This window comes from Triticum dicoccoides, chromosome 5A (assembly GCF_002162155.2).
Source record: "Triticum dicoccoides isolate Atlit2015 ecotype Zavitan chromosome 5A, WEW_v2.0, whole genome shotgun sequence".
NCBI classification, from domain to species: domain Eukaryota; kingdom Viridiplantae; phylum Streptophyta; class Magnoliopsida; order Poales; family Poaceae; genus Triticum; species Triticum dicoccoides.
In genome coordinates this window covers 109,893,929-109,900,259 of record NC_041388.1, presented here as the reverse complement: position 1 = coordinate 109,900,259, position 6,331 = coordinate 109,893,929, and positions in this window count along the sequence as shown.

Below are 6,331 nucleotides of genomic sequence, written 5' to 3'. Positions count from 1 at the left end.
AGCCCATAATGCAATGAATATCGATATAAAAGCATGATGCAGAATGGACGTATCAACTCCCGCAAGCTTAGACCTCGCTTGTCCTCAAGCGAAAAGGCGAAATCGAAAAATATGTCCACATGTTTAGAGATAGAGGTGTCGATAAAAATAAAATACGGACATGAGGGCATCATGATCATTCTTAGAACAACAAATTATATAATTCTTGTCATATGATTTCTTATGCTAGAGTAATAATTCAATCACAATTTCAAGTATGAATCGTAAACTTCACTGAAAACTAACAAACTATAATCTCAGTCATTGGAGCAATTGCAATTTATCATAACATAGGAAAGAGTCAACATATAAGAGCTTTTCAGCAAGTCCACATACTCAACTATCATATAGTCTTTCACAATTGCTAACACTCACGCAATACTTATGGGTATGGAGTTTTAATCGGACACAGAGAAAGATAGGGGCTTATGGTTTTGCCTCCCAACGTTTTATCTCAAGGGTAATGTCAACAATAATAGTTCATGAAAACTCACATCCAATTAGCCATATATACCAGGATCTTTCCAACATACTGTGCTTGCCAAAGGATAAAATGTAAAAAGGAAGGGTGAAGATCACCATGACTCTTATGCAATGTAGGAGATAAAAGTAAAAGATAAGCCCTTCGCAGAGGGAAGCAGAGGTTGTCATGCGCTTTTATAGTTGGATGCACAAAATCTTAATGCGAAAGAATGTCACTTTATATTGCCACTTGTAATATGGACCTTTATTATGCAGTCTGTCGCTTTTATTTCTTCCATATCACACGATCGTATAAAGCTTATTTCTCCCACACTAATAAGTCATACATATTTCGGGAGCAATTTTCATTGCTTGCACCGATGACAACTTACTTAGAGGATCTTACTCAATCCATAGGTTGGTATAGTGGACTCTCATGGCAAACTAGTTTAAGGGTATTTGGAAGCACAATTAGTATCTCTACTTGGTGCGATGAATTTGGCTAGCACGAGGGGAAAGGCAAGCTCAACCATGTTGGATGATCCATGACAATATAATTTATCTCAGATGTAAGAAAACATAACCTATTACGTTGTCTTCCTTGTCCAACGTCAACTCTTTTAGCATGTCATATTTTTAATGAGTGCTCACAAGCATAAAAGATGTCCAAGATAGTATATCTATATGTGAAGACCTCTCTTTCTTTATTACTTCCTAGTAATTGCAACGATGACCAAAACTAAGTTTGTCAACCCTCAACAACTTTTATTCATCATACTTTTTCTATGTCAGCTCATTACTCTCCATAAGACTCACATGATCTCTTTGTTTCTTTTTATTTCTTTATTTTTTCTCTTATTCACTCAAGATCATGGCAAAATAATCAAGCCCTTGACTCAACACCAATCTTTATTATATAGCTCACGGACTCGATTACATAGAAGAATTATAAAGCAAAACTCACAACTAGATCATACTAAGAACTTTTATTCTACTAGATCAAGATATTATCAAAAGGATCGAACTAAGAAAAACGGTAAAGATAAAAGTGATGGTGATACGATACCGGGGCACTCCCCCAAGCTTGGTAGTTGCCATGGGGAGTGCCCATACCAGATACTCAATTCTTCTTTGTTGGTGGAGACGTTGATGATTTTGTTGATGGCGTAGGCTTGTCGTCCTTCTTCCAAGGCATAGGCTCACCATCATAGAAGGATGACCGAGTCTCCTGGAACCTCAAATCTGCATCCAAACTCATCCTCTTGAATCTATATTCATACTCACAGTTTTGATTTTGCAGGTCATAGATCTGGGCTTGGAGGTGCTCGTTTTTCTCACGAAGCTTGAAGGTCGCCTCCCCAATGTCCTTGACGTCCAGCTTGTGGTTGTTGGTGAACTCCATGATCATGATGTGATTGGAATCAAGTCCACGCTCCACCATCTCCTGACACTTGAAAACTTCTTGCTCCAATGCCTTGAGCCTTGCCTCCGGTCTTCCGGTCTTCCTTGGTCCCTCAGCATCGTGGATGTGCAACAACCCCTCGCGCGTCTCAATGGTTTGAGGGTGTTGCAGCACTTCTGCGAGGTAGGGGTTGATGACCTTCTCGAAGAACTGGTCCTTGGGGGCGCTTGAAGACGACATGATGACCTGGATCTGTTAGAAAAACAGCTCGAAACAAAAACAAGGGATTTTTGCGTGATACGGGAGTCAAAACCTCCGGGAGATTATATAATGATTTTTTACCGACCAAAATACGTGTCGTCTATGAAAATGGAGTCCGGAGAGCACACGAGGTGCCCACGAGGTAGGGGGCTGCGCTCAGGAGGGTAGGGCGTGCCCTCCACCCTCGTGGAGCCCTCGTGTCCTTCCCGGACTACTACTTATTTTTCTATTTTTCTAAATATTCCAAAATGGAGAAATATTGCTTTAAAAACTATTTTGGAGTCGGTTTACTTACCGTACCACATACCTATTCCTTTTCGGAGTCTGAAACGTTCCAGAAAGTGTCCCTTATGTATTCCTCCGGGGTTACGGTTTCAATAATATTGGTTTCAACATTTATGGGATAACCTGAGATATAATGTTTGATTCTTTGACCGTTCACCGCCTTCGGATTTGTGCCTTCGAAGTTGTTGATTTTTATGGCACCGGAACAATAGACCTCCTTGATAACGTAAGGACCTTCCCATTTAGAGAGAAGTTTTCCTGCAAAAAATCTTAAACGAGAGTTGTATAGCAATACATAATCACCTACATTAAACTCACACTTTTGTATTCTTTTTTCATGCCATCTTTTAACTTTTTCTTTAAACAACTTGGCATTTTCATAGGCTTGGGTTCTCCATTCATCAAGTGAGCTAATATCAAATAACCTCTTCTCACCCACAAGTTTGAAATCATAATTGAGTTCTTTAATAGCCCAATATGCTTTGTGTTCTAGTTCGAGAGGAAAGTGACATGCTTTTCCGTAAACCATTTTATATGGAGACATACCCATAGGATTTTTATATGCAGTTCTATAGGCCCATAATGCATCATCAAGTTTCTTCGACCAATTTTTTCTAGATCTATTAAAAGTCTTTTGCAAAATTAATTTGAGCTCTCTATTACTCAATTCTACTTGACCACTAGACTGAGGATGATAAGGAGATGCAATTCTATGATTAACATCATATTTAGCTAGCATTTTACGGAAAGCACCATGAATAAAATGTGAACCACCATCAGTCATTAAATATCCAGGGACTCCAAATCTTTGAAAAATAACTCCTTTAAGCATTTTAATAGAAGTGTTATGATCATCACTGGTAGTTGGAATAGCTTCTACCCACTTAGTAACGTAATCAACAACAACTAAAATATGTGTATATCCATTAGAGGAAGGAAAGGGTCCCATATAGTCAAAGCCCCAAACATCAAATGGTTCAATAACGAGTGAATAGTTCATAGGAATTTCTTGACGTCTACTAATATTACCAATTCTTTGACATTCATCACAAGATAAGACAAGCTTACGGGCATCCTTGAAGAGAGTAGGCCAATAAAAACCAGATTGCAATACCTTATGTGCAGTTCTATCTCCAGCATGGTGTCCTCCATAAGCTTCAGAGTGACACTTGCTTAGGATCTGTTCCTGTTTATGCTCAGGTACACAACGTCTAATAACACCATCTACTCCTTCTTTATAAAGATGTGGGTCATCCCAAAAGTAATGCCTCAAATCATAGAAGAACTTTTCTTTTGCTGGTATGTGAAACTAGGTGGTATAAACTTAGCAACAATGTAATTAGCATAATCAGCATACCATGGAGCAGTATGAGAAGCATTTATGACATTTAATTGCTCATCAGGAAAGCTATCATCAATAGGAAGTGGGTCATCAAGCACATTTTCTAACCTAGACAAGTTGTCTGCAACGGGGTTCTCAGCTCCCTTTCTATCAACAATATGTAAGTCAAATTCTTGTAGCAAGAGAACCCATCTAATAAGTCTAGGTTTAGCATCTTTCTTTTCCATGAGATATTTAATAGCGGCATGATCAGTGTGAATAGTTGCTTTAGAATCAACAATATAAGGTCTGAACTTATCACAAGCGAATACAACCGCTAAGAATTCTTTTTCAGTAGTAGCATAATTTCTTTGATCATTGTCTAGGGTTTTACTAGCATATTGAATAACATTTAATTTCTTATCAACTCTTTGTCCTAGAACAACACCTACATCATAATCACTAGCATCACACATAATTTCAAAGGGTAAATCCCAATCAGGTGGCTGAACAATAGGTGCGGAGATCAATGCTTTCTTAAGTATTTCAAATGCTTCTACACAATCGTCATCAAAAACAAATGGTATATCTTTTTGTAATAAATTAGTCATGTTGGGGATCGTAGCAGAAATGCAAAATTTTCCTACGTGTCACCAAGATCAATCTATGGAGAGACTAGCAACGAGAGTGAGGAGTGCATCTTCATACCCTTGAAGATCGCAATGCGGAAGCGTTACAAGAACGCGGTTGGTGGAGTCGTACACGCAGCGATTCAGATCGTGGTCGATTCCAATCTAAGCCCGAACAACGGCGCCTCCACGTTCAACACATGTACAACCCGGTGACGTCTCCCACGCCTTGATCCAGCAAGGAGAGAGGGAGAGGTTGGGGAAGACTCCGTCCAGCAGCAGCACAATGGCATGGTGATGGTGGAGGAGCGCGGTATTCCAGCAGGGCTTCGCCAAGCACTACGAGAGACGAGGAGGAAGAGGGGTAGGGCTGCACCAAGAGAGAGATCAAATCACATATGTTGGGCAGCCCCATACCTCAAGTATATATAGGGGAGGGGAGGGGCTGCGCCCCCTCTAGGGTTCCCTCCCAAAGGGGGGGGCGGCAGCCCTAGATCCCATCTAGGGTGGCGGCTATAGGGGAGAGGGAGAGAGGGGGGCGCCCTAGGGTGGGCCTTAAGGCCCATCTGGACCTATGGTTTGCCCCCTCCCACTCTCCCCGCGCCTTTGGCCTTGGTGGGGGGGGGCACCAGCCTACCTGGGACTGGTCCCCTCCCACACTTGGCCCACGCAGCCTTCTGGGGCTAGTGGCCCCACCTAGTGGACCCCCGGGACCCTCCCGGTGGTCCCGATACGTTACCTATAGCACCCGAAACTTTCCGGTGACCAAAACGGGACTTCCTATATATAAATCTTTACCTCCGGACCATTCCGGAACTCCTCATGACGTCCGGTATCTCATCCGGGGCTCCGAACAACATTCAGTAACCATGTACATACTTTCCCTATAACCCTAGCATCATCGAACCTTAAGTGTGTAGACCCTACGGGTTCGGGAACCATGTAGACATGACTGAGACAACTCTCCGGCTAATAACCAACATCGGGATCTGGATACTCATGTTGGCTCCCACATGTTCCACGATGATCTCATCGGATGAACCACGATGTTAAGGATTCAATCAATCCCGTATACAATTCCCTTTGTCTATCAGTACGATACTTGCCCGAGATTCGATCGTCGGTATCCCGATACCTCGTTCAATCTCATTACCGGCAAGTCTCTTTACTCGTTCCGTAACACATCATCCCGTGATCAACTCCTTGGTCACATTGTGCACATTATGGTGATGTCCTACCGAGTGGGCCCAGAGATACCTCTCCGTTACATGGAGTAACAAATCCCAGTCTCAATTCGTGCCAACCCAATAGACACTTTCGGAGATACCCGCAGTGCACCTTTATAGCCACCCAGTTACGTTGTGACGTTTGGTGCACCAAAAGCATTCCTACGGTATTCGGGAGTTGCACAATCTCATGGTCTAAGGAAATGATACTTGACATTAGAAAAGCTTTAGCATACGAACTACACGATCTTGTGCTAGGCTTAGGATTTGGTCTTGTCCATCGCATCATTCTCCTAATGATGTGATCCCATCATCAACGACATCCAATGTCCATGGTCAGGAAACTATAACCATTTATTGATCAACGAGCTAGTCAACTAGAGGCTTACTAGGGACATGGTGTTGTCCATGTATCCACACATGTATCTGAGTTTCCTATCAATACAATTCTAGCATGGATAATAAACGATTATCATGAACAAGGAAATATAATAATAACTAATTTATTATTGCCTCTAGGGAATATTTCCAACAGTCTCCCACTTGCACTAGAGTCAATAATCTAGTTCACATCACTATGTGATTGTAGAGAATCCAACACCCATGGGGTGTGTTCATATCTTGCTTGTGAGAGAGGTTTATTAGTCAATGGGTCTGAACCTTTCAGATCCATGTGTGCTTTACAAATCTCTATGTCATCTTGTAT